General features: G+C 39.5%; 1 protein-coding gene and 1 pseudogene across 1 annotated transcript in view; both read left to right on the top strand.

The window, feature by feature from the left end:
* Window positions 1-16905, top strand: part of USH2A (usherin) — a 1013951-nt gene that overhangs the window by 898618 nt on the left and 98428 nt on the right. The gene's annotated exons all lie outside the window — the stretch shown is intronic.
* Window positions 8202-15571, top strand: LOC129653496 (sorting nexin-24-like; annotated as a pseudogene).

Here is a 16905-nt window from a genome sequence, read left to right as displayed (position 1 = left end):
ACAAAACAAGTCTTAAATTCTTCCCATCAGTTATCATTAGGATGTTTTTGTGCTTTTTTTCTTTTTTTTTTTACAACAAGCATTGCCATCCTGCAGCCTCTCTGTTCTTGAAGCTGCAAGTCTATAAATGAGGGGCCTGTGAGTTTACTTGCTATTGTGAATATTCATTTTTACTACAAATGTGAGTGAACTTAAGCAGGGATTATAACACAATCTATCTATATAATTTAAATTCATTTAAATATATGCATTAAATATATTAACGTATGCATTTTCATTGGGTGGCCAAATAGCATATGGTTCTATAATAGCTGGCATTTATTCCTGTAAACGATGCTCTCTTTTCATTGGAAAACATACATCGGAAGAATAGACTGGAAGAGAATGAAGGTTTGAGGATTTTCTTTTCACTGATGTGGTAGTGATGTGCCATGCAGTGTTACTGGATTGCATGCTTTGGGAATCTGTAGAAGCTTATATAGGTTTCCAGAACAAGAAATCTTAACCTCACCTTCAAAGATCCAAAAAGATATGTTAATGTTCTTTGTTTATTAACCTTTAAATAACTTAGTAATTCTAGTTCAGAGAGATAAAGGTTTCCATCTGACAGAATCTAAAAGAAATGATTCAGTTGGGTACACCTTTGAATGCCAAATATATCACTTTAAAAGTCAGTATTTGTTTCAGCAGTAACTGTTTCTGACTATGTTAGCATACTGAGTATTTTCAGGTTTGAGCCCTCCAGCTGGGCACTCCATCGAAAATGGTCTGTCCCCTTTCTTTCCACAAGGAGGATGCCCTTTGCTGGATATGTGTGCATGCCATGTACCACTGTGCATCAAATGAATAAGCAGTTAACATGCACCTGAGCATCTTAGGGAGGTTTTTGGAAAATCCTTGCCTCTTCTTGTACCAGAATGATTGCAAGTGTGAAAGTGGCCTTAGTTCACTGTGGTTTTCTTTTTACTGCTGTATTATTGCACCCTGTTGGGGGATACATCTGAGCATTTCATGTGTCCTACTTTTAAAATGCCCAGATGGTGACTACGTGCTCTGGTTTGAATTGGGCAGGCCTCATCTTTCATGCTCCATAGTCTGCCTAGTTATCAGAGAGACACGAAACAAGGAAAATTCTTCCATTTTTCAGCTCCTCTTCATCTGTTTTGAGTCACCCCCAGTGAATGATGTACTTGCACAATTGTTAAGATGACAGTCACCATGATAACTGAACATCGCTTCCCTGGGCTGGGTAGTGCCCTGTGTACCCGGAGCTCTCTGCTCCCCTCCCAGCATTTTGCAGTGTAACTGATTACTTGCCATCTTGTAAGTAACACGGGAGTGAGAGACAGTGTAAATATTTTATACCTTGCTGAAACCAGTTATATTTGCATTGGTCTTCTTCACACTAGACTTTAAGCTTAACAGAGAATTTAAATCAAATCATTCAACCTAAGAAATAGTCAAAAGAACTAATGAAATAAATGTAACAGTGTAACTGGTTAAAATAGCCCAAGAGCATAATAGAGGTTTCAGATGATTTTGTGACATGCACCTTTTATAGGACTTTTGTCTCCAACTATATTCTTCAAAGTGCCATCAAGGCAATGACCGTCGGTATCGTTTTTATCATTAACAGTCAGCACTTCCCACTGGGAAATTAGTCAAGAGGATGAGATATTTTTTTTAAAAAATCATCTTTAAGCATTTATCTTCCAAAAGATATTACAAAACTGTCCATTATAAGGCAGGAACTTAAATGAGTTACTTGTTCTTTTAGAATTTTATTCATAATAAGCTAGTGATCAGATTCCATTTTATTTAGAGAATAAAATGATTTTGTTTTGTTTTATTAGTAATAGCTTTTCTAAAGACAGAATGTTAATATAGTCCAGTTGTTATTAAACTTTTTAAAATGTACACTCCTATTAATAATTTCTAGAGTACACATCCCTATTACATGTATATTTATTTATTTATAAATTATAAAATATGTGCATGCATGCATGCCTAGTTGCTTTAGTCATGTCTAACTTTTTGTGACCCTGTGGAATATACCACACCAGGCTTCTAGGTCCATGGGATTATCCAGGCTAGTGAACAAATATTATTTATACTGTGAAAGTAGTCATTTTAAAAGGAGTCCTTATTGTTGTTGTTTTGTTGATAAGTCATGTCCAACTTTTTGTGACTCCATGGACTGTATGTAACCTTCCAGACTCCTCTATTCATGGGATTTCCCAGGCAAGAATAAGCAATTGGATTGCCATTTCCTTCTCCAGGGGATCTTCTCAGCCCAGGCATTGAAATTGCATCTCCTGCATTGCAGGTGGATTCTTTACCACTGAGCCATAGGGAAGCCCTTTAAAAGGACTTGAGCTCAGTTCAGTCACTTAGTTATGTCCGACTCTGTAATCCCATGGACCACAGCATACCAGGCTTCCCTGACATTCACCAGCTTCTGGAGTTTGCTCAAACTCATGCCCATCAACTCGCTGATGCCATCCAACCATCTCATCCTCTGTCGTCCCCTTCTCCTCCTACCTTCAATCTTTCCCAGAATCAGGGTCTTTTCAAATGAGTCATCTCTTTGCATCAGGTGACCGAAGTACTGAAGTTTTGCTTCAGCATCAGTCCTTCCAATGAATATTTAGGACTGATTTCCTTTAGGATTGCCTGGTTTGATCTCCTTGCAGTCTAAGGGACTCTCAAGAGTCTTCTTCAACACCACAGTTCAAAAGAATCAATTCTTTGGCACTCAGCTTTCTTTATAGTCCAACTCTCGCATCCATACATGACTACTGGAAAAACCGTAGCTTTGGCTAAACAGACCTTTGTCGGCAAAGTAATGCCTCTGCTTTTTAATATGCTGTATAGGTTTGTCATAGCTTTTCTTCCAAGGAGCAAGCATCTTTTAATTTCATGACTGCAATCACCATCTGCGGTGATTTTGGGGCCCAAAGAAATAGTCTGTCACTGTTTTATTGTTTCGCCATCTATTTGCCATGAAGTGATAGGACAAGATACCATGATCTTCATTTTTTGAATGTTGAGTTTTAAGCCAGCTTTTTTACTTTCCTCTTTCACTTTGGTTCTTCTTCGCTTTCTGCCATAAGGGTGGTGTCATCTTTGCATCTGAGGTTATTGATATTTCTCTTGGCAATCTTGATTCCAGCTTGTGCTTCATCCAGCCCAGCATTTTGCATGATGTACTCTGCATATAAGTTAAAAAGCAGGGTGACAACATACAGCCTTGACAATCCAGTCTGTTGTTCCATGTTCAGTTGTAACTGTTGCTTCTTAACCTGCATACAGAGTTCTCAGGAGGCAGGTCTGCTGGTCTGGTCCATCTCTTGAAGAATTTTCCACAGTTTGTTGTGATCCACACAGTCAAAGGCTTTGGCATAGTCAATAAAGCAAAAGTAGATGTTTTTCTCTTGCTTTTTTGATGATCCAACAGATGTAGGCAATTAGATTTCTGGTTACTCTGCCTTTTCTAAATCCATCTTGAACATCTGGAAGTTCATGGTTCACGTTGAAGCCTGGCTTGGAGAATTTTGAGCATTACTTTGCTAGCATGCATGTGAGATGAGTGCAATTGTGCACTAGTTTGAGCATTCTTTGGCATTGCCTTTCTTTGGGATTGGAATGAAAACGGACCTTTTCCAGTCCTGTGGCCACTGCTGAATTTTCCACATTTGCTGGCATATTGAGTAGACATAGACAAAATCATCAGTAGAATATTTTCTTAATCAAGAGCTAATACTATCATTAGTACATCAAGAAAACAATAGATTGAAAAAGTCTAGAGATCTCTTCAAGATTAGAGATACCAAGGTAACTTTTCAAGAAAGTGTGAAAGTTGCTCAGTCACGTCCGACTCTTTGCGACCCTGTGGACTATAATGTCCATGAAATTCTCCAAGCCAGGATACTGGAGTGGGTAGCCTTTCCCTTCTCCAGGGGATCATCTCAACCCAGGAATAGAACCCAGGTCTCTATAGCAGGCAGATTCTTTACCAGTTGAGCCACAAGGGAAGACCAAGAATACAAGAGTGGATAGCCTATCCCTTCTCCAGTGGATCTTCCTGACCCAGGAATCGAACTGGGGTCTCCTACCTTGCAGGTGGATTCTTTACCAACTGAACTATCAGGGAAGCCCATTTCAAGGAAAGATAGCCACAATGAAGGACAGAAACAGTTAGGCTCTAACAGAAGCAGAAGAGATTAAGAAAGGTGGTCAGAATACACAGATGAACTGTATAGAAAACATCGTAATGAACTGGATAGCCATGGTGGTATGATCAGTCACCTAGAGTCAGACATCCTGGAATGTGAAGTCCAGTGGGCCTTAGAAAGCATCACTATGAACAAAGCTAGTGGAGGTGATGGAATTCTAGTTGAACTATTTCAAATCTAAAAGATGATGCTATTTAAATGCTGTACTTGATATGCCAGCAAATTTGGAAAACTCAGCAGTGGCCACAGGACTAGAAAAGGTAAATTTTCATTCCAGTCCCAAAGAAAGGCAGTGCCAAAGAATGTTCAAACTACTGCACAATTGCACTCATTTCACATGCTAGCAAGGTAATGCTCAAAATCCTTCGAGTTAGGCTTCAACAGTAAGTGAACCAAGAACTTCCAGATGTACAAGCTGGATTTTAAAAAGGCAGAGGGACCAGAGATCAAATTGCCAACAGCCTCTGGATCATAGGAAAAGCAAGAGGTTTCCAGAAAAAACATCTACTTCTGCATCATTGACTGTTCTAAAGCCTTTGACTGTGTGAATCACAGCAAACTGGAAAATTCTAAAGAGATTTGAATACCAGACCACCTTACCTGTCTCCTGATAAACTTGTATGCAGGTCAAGAAGCAACAGTTAAAACCAGACATGAAACAACAGACTGGTTCAAATTTGGGAGAGGAGTACATCAGGCTGTATATTGTCACCCTGCTTATTTAACTTAAATGCAGAATACCTCATGTGAAATGCTGGGCTGGATAATTCATAAGCTGAAATCAAGATTACTGGGAGAAGTATCAACAGCTTCAGATATGCAGATAACACCCACCCTAATGGCAGAAAGTGAAAAGGAACTGAAGAGCCACTTGATGAGGGTGAAGGAGGAGAGTGAAAGAACCTACTTAAACATAAATATTCAAAAAAGTAAAATCATGGCATATGGCCCCCTTACCTCATGGCAAATAGAAGGAGGAAAAATGGAAACAGGGACAGACTTTTATTTTCTTGGACTCCTAAATCAATGTGGACGGTGACTGCATCCATGAAATTAAAAGATGCTTCCTCCTTGGAAGAAAAGCTGTGATAAACCTAGAAACATATTAAAAAGCAGAGACATCCCTTTGCCAACCAAGGTCCGTATGGCTATGATTTTTTCAGTAGTCATATACAGATGTGAGAGTTGGACCATAAAGAAGGCTGAGCATGGATGTATTGATGCTTTTGCACTGTGGTGGTGGAAAAGACTCTTGAGAGTCCTTTGGACAGTGAGGATATCAAACCAGTCAATCCTAAAGGAAATCATCCCTGAATATTCATTGAAGGATGCATGCTGAAGCTGAAGCTCCAATATTTTGGCCAACTGATGTGAAGAGCTGACTCCATTGGAAAGAAACTGATGGGAAAGATGGAGGGCAGGGGATGACAGAGGATGAGATAGTTGAATAGCATCATCAATTTGATGGATATGAATTTAAGCAAACTCTGGGTAATAGTGAAGGACAGGGAAGCCTGGTGTGCTGCCATTCACAGTGTTGGAAAGAGTGAAACACAACTGAGTGACTGAACAACAGCAACAAAACACAGAATTTTTAGGCGCGATTTTAGATACTGGATATCAAAGCATTTTCCATGTGGTCTCCTTGACAACATGCATTTTTTTTTGTCAATTTCTGGTCAAAGATGCTTGGACTGTCAGTGTTTATATCTTATACTATGCCTGGTGAAAAAGCTTGTCTCATAAGTAAGAAATATCAAACTGGCCTCTTTTTTGTTCTTTATTTAGTTATGAATTTAGATATTCTATCTGAACCATGGTTTTCTGTTTTTCAGGAACCTTGAAAGTTACCCATGTTTCCAAAATAGTATAGTTAAAACCAGATAATATAATTCATGAACCACTTAGCATGGAGTCATAAACCACATCATGATGTACTGAAAGCTAATAAATGAGGTAAATATTTCTAGCTCCTCCACACTGTAAAACTCTTATTCTTCCCTTTTCAGGGACTAATCCAGGACTTCATTCATTCATTCATTCACTTATCCAATTAGTACGCCACCAGCATATGCAGCAGTAAATACAACAAAAAGAACACAAAAATTATTTCCTTTTTAGGCTTTTATTCTAGTGAGGAAAGATAGTAAACAGGATAAATAAGCAAGTTAAAATATATGTGTATATTAATATGTGTGAATGTATGTGTATATATGAATGATAAGGGCAATGGAGAAAAACAGACCATAGATGAGGGATCAGCAATTCTGTGCTCGCCTTTCAGGAGAGTATTATGTTGGCCAAGCATGGGACTAGGTAGAGTGTTGGCCTGGTGGGACAGGGAGGGTGAAACTTAATGTAAGGAGGCCATGGAAAGCTTAAAAGAAGGTGACACTGGAGCCAGGCTTTGAAGGTGAAAACCATACAGTTAACTGGGAGAAAAAAATTTTACTTCAGGAGGAGGGATATACAGTCAGATTCTGGGCTTCAGGAGTCTGGGTTTGGCCCCTGCCTGTTCCTTTAATTCCCAAAACCCATTAGTATGTGCATTGACCTTCGGCCTAGGATTCTGAAAGGTCAGGTTCAACCACTGACATCCCTGTGATGCCCCTTTGACAAGTAAATGCTTCATAGCTTGGGGACTTAAGGCTCAACCACCAGCTGAGTTGTGTAATGTAGACATTTTCCCAGTTTACAGATCTGCTCTTTGAGTCTGTAACTTTCACATACTGGTAACGAAGGCTACCTTGAATGCCAGTCCATCATCCGGGTGTCTGACTTCCTTCATTTCCTCCCATATCATCTTCCAAAATATCCCCACATTCCAGGTAAACCAGAATAAAATGAATTCATTGCAAAATAAAAGTCTCTTATTACTATCTGAAGTTTATGGAGGCAAGACCACCAAGAACTCAGATCGTTCAGGAATGAGTTTGGTTGTGCTCATCAGCCAAATAACCCCAATTTGTTAGGGATATAAGAAAGGGAAGTCATAAATACCACAACTGGCCTCATGACCTATTATAGAAATAAAGTCTATAGACTGTACTCTGAACTCTTAATAATTTCCTAAATCTTTCTCCAGGTTTTTTTCCTGATCCCATTTTTATAATCTATAGCCCAAAAATTAAATAGTAAGTGTAACCACCTGAAAACACCAGGTATACAATATTGGGTGAAAAGAAGAGAATGAATATTTATATACACAACACAGAGTACAGTCTATAGACTTTATTTCTATAATAGGTCATGAGGCCAGTTGTGGTATTTATGACTTCGCTTTCTTATATCCCTAACAAATTGGGGTTATTTGGCTGATGAGCACAACCAAACTCATTCCTGAACGATCTGAGTTCTTGGTGGTCTTGCCTCCATAAACTTGCAGTGATCTTACATTAGCCTGGAAGAAGGTAATCGAAGTAACAGGCAACAATTTTCTGCCTTCAATTCAATGAAGGTGTTATAGAATCATTCTTCTTCTAAATTAGCAGATTCCAGAGTCTTAGTTATAGTAAATAAAGCTTTTACAAATTGATCTTTAGTCTCATTATGTTTGCAAGGAAGCCTCTCCTTGTACCTTTCTACCCCCAGTCTTCTGGGATTTCTGCATCAGATGTGATGGTCAAATAGCTAACTGTAAATGCTCTTCTGACTCTTAAGATTCTAGAAATTTTAAATTTGTTTTAGTTTGCTGAAATCTTACATTGGATAATACAATGACTACTCTTCTATCATGTATACCTAGTACATTTCCTGTCTATTGCTATTTAAAGCTCTTTCCATGCTGTGGAGTTTTTTTCTCATTGCTTAATTTAAGCACATAATAACTTCTTTAGTGCTAGTTTCCATGTGTTTTTACAGTGCTTTCTTGAATGTGAGTTTTGCATTCCTAATGAGTTGCAGTACCTGAAATCTAAGATTTGAACATTTTCTACTTCTTTTCCACTCCCTTTAGTGCTTAGCACCATGTTAGAAAAAGTAGATGCTCAATCGGTATTTGACCGTGGATTTGACTCTCAGGCCATAAACCTATCACAGCATTTTTCGTTGGTAAGATCTTTAAACAAAGCATAAAATCAAATTTATAAATAAATCAAGTGTACTTCAATTATAAAAAACAGGTGCCCTTTGAAATCAAATCATTTCCTTAGCTGCTTCTGATAGCAAGGATCTGAGCACTTTTACTGAACCCCATGAACAGTATGAAAAGGCAGAAAGATATGACACTGAAAGATGAGCCCCCCAGGTCAGTAGATGTCCAATATACTACTGGGGAAGGGTGGAGGAATAGCTGCAGAAAGAATGAAGAGCCTGAGCCAAAGCAGAAACGACACCCAGCTGTGGTTGTGTCTAGTGGTGAAAGTAAAGCCCGATGCTCTAAAGAACAATATTAGAAACCTGGAATGTTAGGTCCATGAATCAAGGCAAATTGGAAGTGGTCAAATAGGAGATGGCAAGAGTGAACACTGACATTTTAGGAATCTGAACTAAAATGGCCAGGAATGGGTGAATTTAACTCAGATGACCATTGTATCTACTACTGTGGGCAAGAATCCCTTAGAAGAAATGGTGTAGCCCTCATAGTCAACAAAAGAGTCCTAAATGCAGTATTTGGGTGCAATCTCAAAAATGACAGAATGATCTCAGTTCGTTTCCAAGGCAAACTATTCAACATCACAGTAATCCAAGTCTATGCCCCTACCAGTAATGCTGAAGAACATGAAGAATGATTCTGTGAGGACCTACAAGAACTCCTAGAACTAACACTAAATATGTATGTGTGTGTGTGTGTGTGTATGTACTTTTCTTCATAGAGGACTGGGATACAAAACTAAGAAGTCAAGAGATACTTGGCATAAAGGCAAGTTTGGCCTTGGAGTAGAAAATGAAGCAGGGCAAAGGCTAATGGAGTTTTGGCAAGAGAATGCAATGGTCATAGCAAACACCTTCTTTTAGCAGCACAAGAGACAACTGTATACATGGACATCACCAGATGGTCAGTAACAAAATCAGATTGATTATATTCTTTGTAGCCAAAGATGGAGAAGCTCTATAAAGGTAGCAAAAACAAGACCTGGATCAGACTATGGCACAGATCTTGAGCTCATTATTGCAAAATTCAGGCTCACTCAAATTGAAGAATGTAGGGAAAACCACTAGGCCATTCAGGTATGACCTAAATCAAATCCCTTACGATTATAAAGTGGAGGTGATGAATAGATTCAACAATTAGATCTGGTAGACAGAGGTCCTGAAGGACTATGGAGAAAGGTTCCCAACATTGTACAGGAGGTGGTGACAAAAGCTATCCTCAAGAAAAAAGAAATGCAGCAAGGCAAAATGGTTATCTGAGGAGGCTTTACAAATAGCTGAGGAAAAAAAAAAAAAAAGGGGGCAAGACAAAGAAGAAAGGGAAAAACATACCCAACTGAATGCAGAGTTCCAAAGAATAGCAAGGAGAGTTAAGAAAGCCTTCTTCGGTGAACAATGCAAGAAATAGAAGAAAACAATAGAATGCAAAGACTAGAGTTTTCTTTAATAAAAGAGATACCAAGGGAACATTTCATGCAAAGATGGGCACAATAAAGGTCAGAAATGGCAAAGACCTAACAGAAGCAGAAGAGATTAAGTAGAAGTGGCAAGAATACACAGAAGAACTATACAAAAAAAGGTCTTAATGACCCAGGTAACCATGATGGGTGTGATTACTTAACTAGAGGCAGACATCCTGGATTGTGAAGTCAAGTGGGCCTTAGGAAGAATCATTATGAACAAAGCTAGTGGAGGTGATGGAATTCCAGTTGAGATATTTCAAATCCTAAAAGATGATGCCATTAAAGTACTGCACTTAATATGCCAGCAAATTTGGAAAACTCAGCAGTGGCTACAAGACTGGAAAAGGTCGGTTTTCATTCCATTCCCAAAAGAAGGCAATGCCAAAAATGTTCAAATTACTGTACAATTATTCTCATTTCACATGCTAGCAAGATTATGCTCAACATCTTTCGAGCTAGGCTTCAGCAGTATGTGAACCAAGAACTTCCAGATGTACCAGCTGGATTTAGAAAAGGCAGAGAAACCAGAGATCAAATTGCCAGCACTGATTGGATCATAGAAAAAGCAAGAGAATTAAAAAAAAAAAAAATCTACTTCTGCTTCATTACACTAAAGCCTTTGACTGTGTGGATCACAACAAACTTGGAAAATTCTTAAAGAGATGGGAATACCAGACCACCTTACTTGCCTCCTGAGAAACCTGTATGTAGGACAAGAAGCAACAGTTAGAACTGGACATGGAAAAACACACTGGTTCAAAATTGGGAAAGGAGTACATCAAGGCTATATATTGTCACCCTGCTTATTTAACTTATATGCAGAGTACATCATGCAAAATGTTGGGCTGGATGACTCATAAACTGGAATCAAGACTGTCAGGAGAAATAAATATAAACAACCTCAGATATGCAGCTGATACCACTTCAATGGCAGAAAGCGAAGAGGAACTAAAGAACCTCTTGTTGAAGGTGAAAGAAGAGAGTGAAAAAGCTGACTTAAAACTCAGCATTCAACAAATGAAGATCATGGCAACAGGTCCCATCACTTCATGGCAAATAAATGGGGAAAAACTTGAAACAATGTCATATTTCATTTTCTTGAGCTCCCAAATCACTCCGAATGGTGACTGCAGCCACAAAATTAAAAGATGCTTTTCCTTGGAAGAAAAGCTGTTACAAACCTAGGGAGTGTATTAAAAAGCAGAATCATCACTTTGCTGAAAAAGGTCCATATAGTCAAGGCTGTGATCTTTCCAGTAGTCATGTGTGGATGTGTGAGCTGGACCATAAAGAAGGCTGAGCACCTAAAAAGTTGATGTTTTTGAACTGTGGTGCTGGATAAGACTCTCGAGAGTCCCTTAGACAGCAAGGAAGTCAGGCAAGTCAATCCTAAAGGAAATCAACTATCAAACCTGAATATTCATTGGAAGGACTGATGCTGAAGCTGAAGCTCCAATACTTTGGCCACCTGAGTTTGAAGAGACAACTCACTGGAAAAGGCCCTGATGCTGGGAAAGTCGGAGAAGGCAATGGCACCCAACTCCAGTACTCTTGCCCGGAAAAACCCATGGACAGAGGAGCCTGGTAGGCTGTGGTCCATTGGATTGCTAAGAGTCGGACACGACTGAGCGACTTCACTTTCACTTTTCACTTTCCTGCATTGGAGAAGGAAATGGCAACCCACTCCAGTGTTCTTGCCTGGAGAATCCCAGGGACGGGGGAGCCTGGTGGGCTGCCATCTATGGGGTCACACAGAATCGGACACAACTGAAGTGACTTAACAGCAGCAACAGCTGGGAAAGCTTGAGGGCAAGAGGAGAAGGGAGTGACAGAGGATGAGGTGGTTGGATGGCATCACTGACTCAGTGGACACTGAAGAAGTTCTGAGCAAGCTCCGGGAGATAGTGAAGGACAGGGAAGCCTGGTGCACTGCAGTTCATGAGGTCACGAAGAGTTGGACATGACTTAGTGACTGAACAACGACTATGTACCAGGATGTTTCAGAAGGTCATCCAGTTTAATCCTTACAAAAGTCCATGAGAGATATATTAACTGTTAGAAACCAAGACTCATAAAAAGTAGGTAATTTGCCAAATGTCCCCTCTAGTATGAGTGACAGAGCGGTCTTCTAACTCTAAGTTAACTGCTTTTATTTTTATTAAAGGACCTCGGCTCTCAGAGCTTACCTCATTCCCCAGACATTAGTCACAGGGCTTCTCAGAGAATTTCTTCTTGCATTAAAGAGACCATTTTTGTTTTTTTGCTAAAACAGGGCAAGCAAAGTAATAGATTGCAGAATAATTTTAATAATGCATTTAAGATGCCAAACTCATACCACACCATCTATCCTCATGAGAAACTTTTTTTTTTCTGTTTTGTCCAATGGTCTAAAAACAATCTTTGACTTGCCTCAATGAAAATAAGAACCACAACTTCTAGCTCTCAGAACAAATATAAGTTGTTTTTATTTTTAATTAAGTATGCTTAGCTTAAGTACGTTTTCTCTTAAGGTGTAATGACTAAACCGTGATCATTTCTTTTTGTTTATTCATTTAAAGCGCAAATAAAAGCAGATAATCAATAGATCATAATCTAAAACAGGAGGATTTACAAGTTAATAAGCTTGAGTCAATAGATATTCCATAGTGAAGCCTTCAATGCTGAACCTGACATAATTTGCTTTGCACTAAGCTAGTTGACTTAATGCTTTAATTTAATGCCAATATGAACTGAAAAATCCAAAGAAAAGGGGAAATTTTAAATCCTATTATACTAAAATGTTTTCAAAGCAACAACACAATCATGTCACAACTGCTTAAGTATACCACCAGCATCTGCCTAAACTGCCTGCATGCTGCGTGCCTGCTAAGTAGCTTTAGTCGTGTCTGACTCTTTGCAGTCCTATGGACCGCAGCCCACCAGACTTCTCTGTCCATGGGGTTCTCCAGTCAAGAATATTGGAGTGGGTTGCCATTCCCTTCTCCGGGGGATCTTCCCGACCCCGGGATCAAACCCTCATCTCTTATGTCTCCTGCATCAATAGGCAGGTTCTTTACCGCTAGTGCCGCCTGGGAAGCCCAGACTGCCTGGGCTCTGGTCGTTGATAACAGTTAACCCCTTGGGGCCTGGCATATGTGAATTTTGGAAGATGACCTATCTTTGCAGTATCTTTTCTTAGCCTCAAGTGTTATCATTGTTTAGTCTTATAACATCTGCTTTTCCTGACTTGCATGCAGACCATTGGAGTTGTGTTTATTTTAAAAGCTGTGTTATTTCGAATCTTTCTATTCCCCTTGATTCCTCTTGAGATTCTTCTGATTCCTCATAAAACAGAGCAGTAAACAGGTCAGAGAGCAGAGGAAGTCTTTCTGGGTCCCTGGAAGGAAGAAGTGAGACCCTTTCTTTATAGAGAAGTAGTGTAGATTGGCTTCCACCTTCTGAAATCTGGTGGGACTAATGGGGGTATATTCAGGGTTATGAGCCTGGACTGTATAGTCAGAATGCCTCCCCTCAAATCCTGGTTCTGCCTCCTATAATTATATCAGTTCAGTTCAGTTGCTCAGTCATGTCCGACTCTTTGATACCCCATGGACTGCAGCACGCCAGGCTTCCCTGTCCATCACCAACTCCTGGAGCTTGCTTAAACTCATGTCCATTGAGTCGGTGATGCCATCCAACCATCTCATCCTCTGTTGTCCCCTTCTCCTCCTGCCTTCAATCAGGGTCTTTTCAAATGAGTCAGTTCTTTCCATCAGGTGGCCAAAGTATTGAAGCTTCAACTTCAGCATCAGTCCTTCTAATGAATATTCAGTCCATCCTTTAGGATGGACTGGTTGGATATCCTTGCAATCCAAGGGACTCTCAAGAGTCTTCTCCAACACCACAGTTCAAAAGCATCAATTCCTCAGCACTCAGCTTTCTTTATCGTCCAACTCTCACATCCATACATGGCTACTGGAAAAACTATAGCTTTGATAAGATGAGCCTTTGTTGGCAAAGTAATGTCTCTGCTTTTTAATATGCTGTCTATGTTGGTCATAACTTGTCTTCCAAGGAGCAAACATCTTTTTATTTCATGGCTGCAGTCACCATGTGCAATGATTTTGGAGCCCAAAAAAATAGTCTGCTGCTGTTTCCCCATCTATTTGCCATGAAGTGATGGGACCAGATGCCATGATCTTAGTTTCCTGAATGTTGAGCTTGAAGCCAACTTTTTCATTCTCCTCTTTTACTTTCATCAGGCTCTTTAGTTCTTCTTTACTTTCTGCCATAGACAATCATAATTATATGACCATGGACTATTTGCTTCAACTTTACATCCATTTCCTTATCTGAAAATGAGGATAATAGCAGTGCTATCTCATGAGATTGCTTTAAGGATTAATATACATAAAGCACTTGAAAAGTGCTTACCCTATAGCATGTACTCACTGTCTTAACCCTTTGAGAAACTATTTATGAAAAGGATGAAAAGTACATAGACTATATGCTACAAATAACTTTGAAAGCAGCAGCACTGAATGTAGTAGTCAGATATGTCTTTCTGCACTGCTTTGTATGCACAACAAAAGTCCTAATGTAGTCCATTTGTTACCAGCCTCATTTGTGAGTTCCCAGTCTGGTTTTCATTTCGTGCCGTTGCTGGTTGCACTATAGCCAAAGTGGCAGTGTGTTTGGACTGCCCTTTAAGTAGGCCAGCTTTAGCTTTCTGGTCCCATTATTGTCACCAAAAACAAATCAGTTCGCTTTTCTAAAATAAATGGACTATAAGTTATGCACTGGTTTTTACCATAGGATAAAGTGAAAGTCACTCAGTCATGTCTGACTCATTGCAACTCCATGGACTGTACAGTCCATGGAATTCTCCAGGCCAGAGTACTGGACTGGGTAGCCTTTCCCTTCTCCAGGGGATCTTCCCAACCCAGGGATCAAACCCAGGTCTCCCGCGTTGCAGGCAGCACTCTTCTATTCAGGAAGGCTACTCGGAAAACAAAGAACAGAAAGCTCATTGATTTTTATGATGAACATTTTTTCACATTTCTCCATCTCTCTCTGAAACCACATGCATCTAAGTCTTACCATCAATGTAAGTGGCAGTTATTACCTACTTGTCATTTCCTGGGTCTGGATGAACTTAATCAATGCCATTCACACTCCTGTCACTTCGGTTGAGTTACCTACACTGCCGGTACTACACACGTAGCATTTAATTGCCACTTAAAATGTCTTCACAAAGATTATACTATGGGCCCTCCATCAGCTGGCTGGTGCAACCGTGAAGGTCTACATCCCATCCTTTTGCTACAAGGAGAGTGACCTGGAGCGGGGATACACAGTGTTTAAGATAGAAGTGCTAATGAATGGAAGAAAACATTTTGTTGAAAAAAGGTACAGCAAATTTCATGCCCTGTACAAAAAGCTTAAGAAAGGTATTAAAACCCCAGAAATTTCTTCTAAACATGTTTGGAACTGAGTCCCAAATGTTGGAGCACTGATGACAAGGTTTGAAAACTATTTATAGGCTGTCATTTTGGAAAATGAAGAACTTCCCAAACTATTTCTTGATTCCGTAAATGTTCAACATTTGCCCTCTCTACCAAAGACAGAGAGTTGTGGATCTTTTGATGAGACAGAGTCTGAAGAGTAAAGCGAACTGTTCCACCAGCCGGTGCTGCTGTTCTCAGGGATCCATACATCTTGCTTGTAGCCAGCGATTTTCCAAATATGGTTACTGAAGGAGTTCTCCATGGGATATTTTACCCTCATCTACAACGCAGGTAGAAATCCTCCATGGCTAGAAGAAGCTGAAGCAGGTTTTGAAGTTGTAGTCAAGGAAATTGATACCTACCAGATTAACCTAAACTCTGACATAACGGCTCTCCCTTGCTAGTGGTAAAATTCACAGTCCCAGCTTAATTCGGAGCAGGAACATTTCCATTGGAATGGTACTTTTAAAATAGAAACCAAATCGGGGTGGTGCTGAGGTTAAGGCCAAATGTTTAAGAAGTAGAATGTAGCTGTCAATTTAGAAATCCCAGAAAAGAAGACTAAAGAACATCTTTGGGACCTCCAAGTGTAGCAGAACAGTTACTCTCCACTTCAATCACACCATTTGCTAATTGAAAATCTTACCCTGAATCGTTATGAGACTGATCAGCTTTGGTAGATTTTTTTTGTTCAGATTCTATGACACACTAATCTTTTCATCGTGAGAGTTTTCTCAGCCAGTGATAGATAACATTCTGAAATGCTGGCACCAGGAGAGCATTACAGAAACACACTGCTAAATGTGAGGAAGGAACTAAACTGGAAATGAAATTATACTGACCATACTAGGGCATTTAAAAAATCTCGGCATTTTAATTTGCATTACAGTGGAGTTGCATCATATGCAGGGAGTTACTTCCAACGTCGGCCCATAAGGTAGACTGGGGTATCAAGACTGACCTTGAAAGCCCTTTAGAATGGTGCCATATCGGAAGTCTCCATCCACGACAGCCAGTTTTTCCTCCCATGTTGGAAGAGAGAACTGTTTCTTCAGTTGAAGACCAATTAAAGTTGTTGGTGCTTGTTTAGGGACTATTTTATAGAAGAAATACATACCTTTAAATGCTAGAATTATACTTACCCTTGCAAGATGCTTGCCCTATAAAAGGTACATGTGAACTGACAGTAGCTGAGGGAACACCAGATTGACAACACTCATCTCAGTTTACTCAAGGGCATCCATTCATTGAATAGGTGGTATAATTGCCAGATTGATTGTTATTTTCCTTTTTGCATATCATTTCCTTTTCACTGACCTCATACATTGAATTAATATAAATTAAATGGGTTTATGATGCACCTCCACTGTACATCTTACAGACATTCAGATTTTGACTAATAAAGAATAAAAGCATATATGCAGCCTGTATATGTGTGCTGTCTTTGGGCATTTCCTTGAAACTAATTAATAGCTAGCTTATTTATGATTATTAGATTAATAAGCTTCTGTGTGGGAGAAAAGTATTTAAATTCAAAACTAATAAGTAAATCATGGTTTTTGACTAGGCTCTGAACATCCAGATTTAAAGCTTGCTGCAAACTCTTGGTGATGTATTTATGCTAGATGT

The sequence above is a fragment of the Bubalus kerabau genome, chromosome 5, assembly GCF_029407905.1.
Source record: "Bubalus kerabau isolate K-KA32 ecotype Philippines breed swamp buffalo chromosome 5, PCC_UOA_SB_1v2, whole genome shotgun sequence".
NCBI lineage: Eukaryota > Metazoa > Chordata > Mammalia > Artiodactyla > Bovidae > Bubalus > Bubalus kerabau.
Note: the sequence above shows the minus strand (reverse complement) of the source record. Positions and strands in the feature narration are given on the sequence as shown.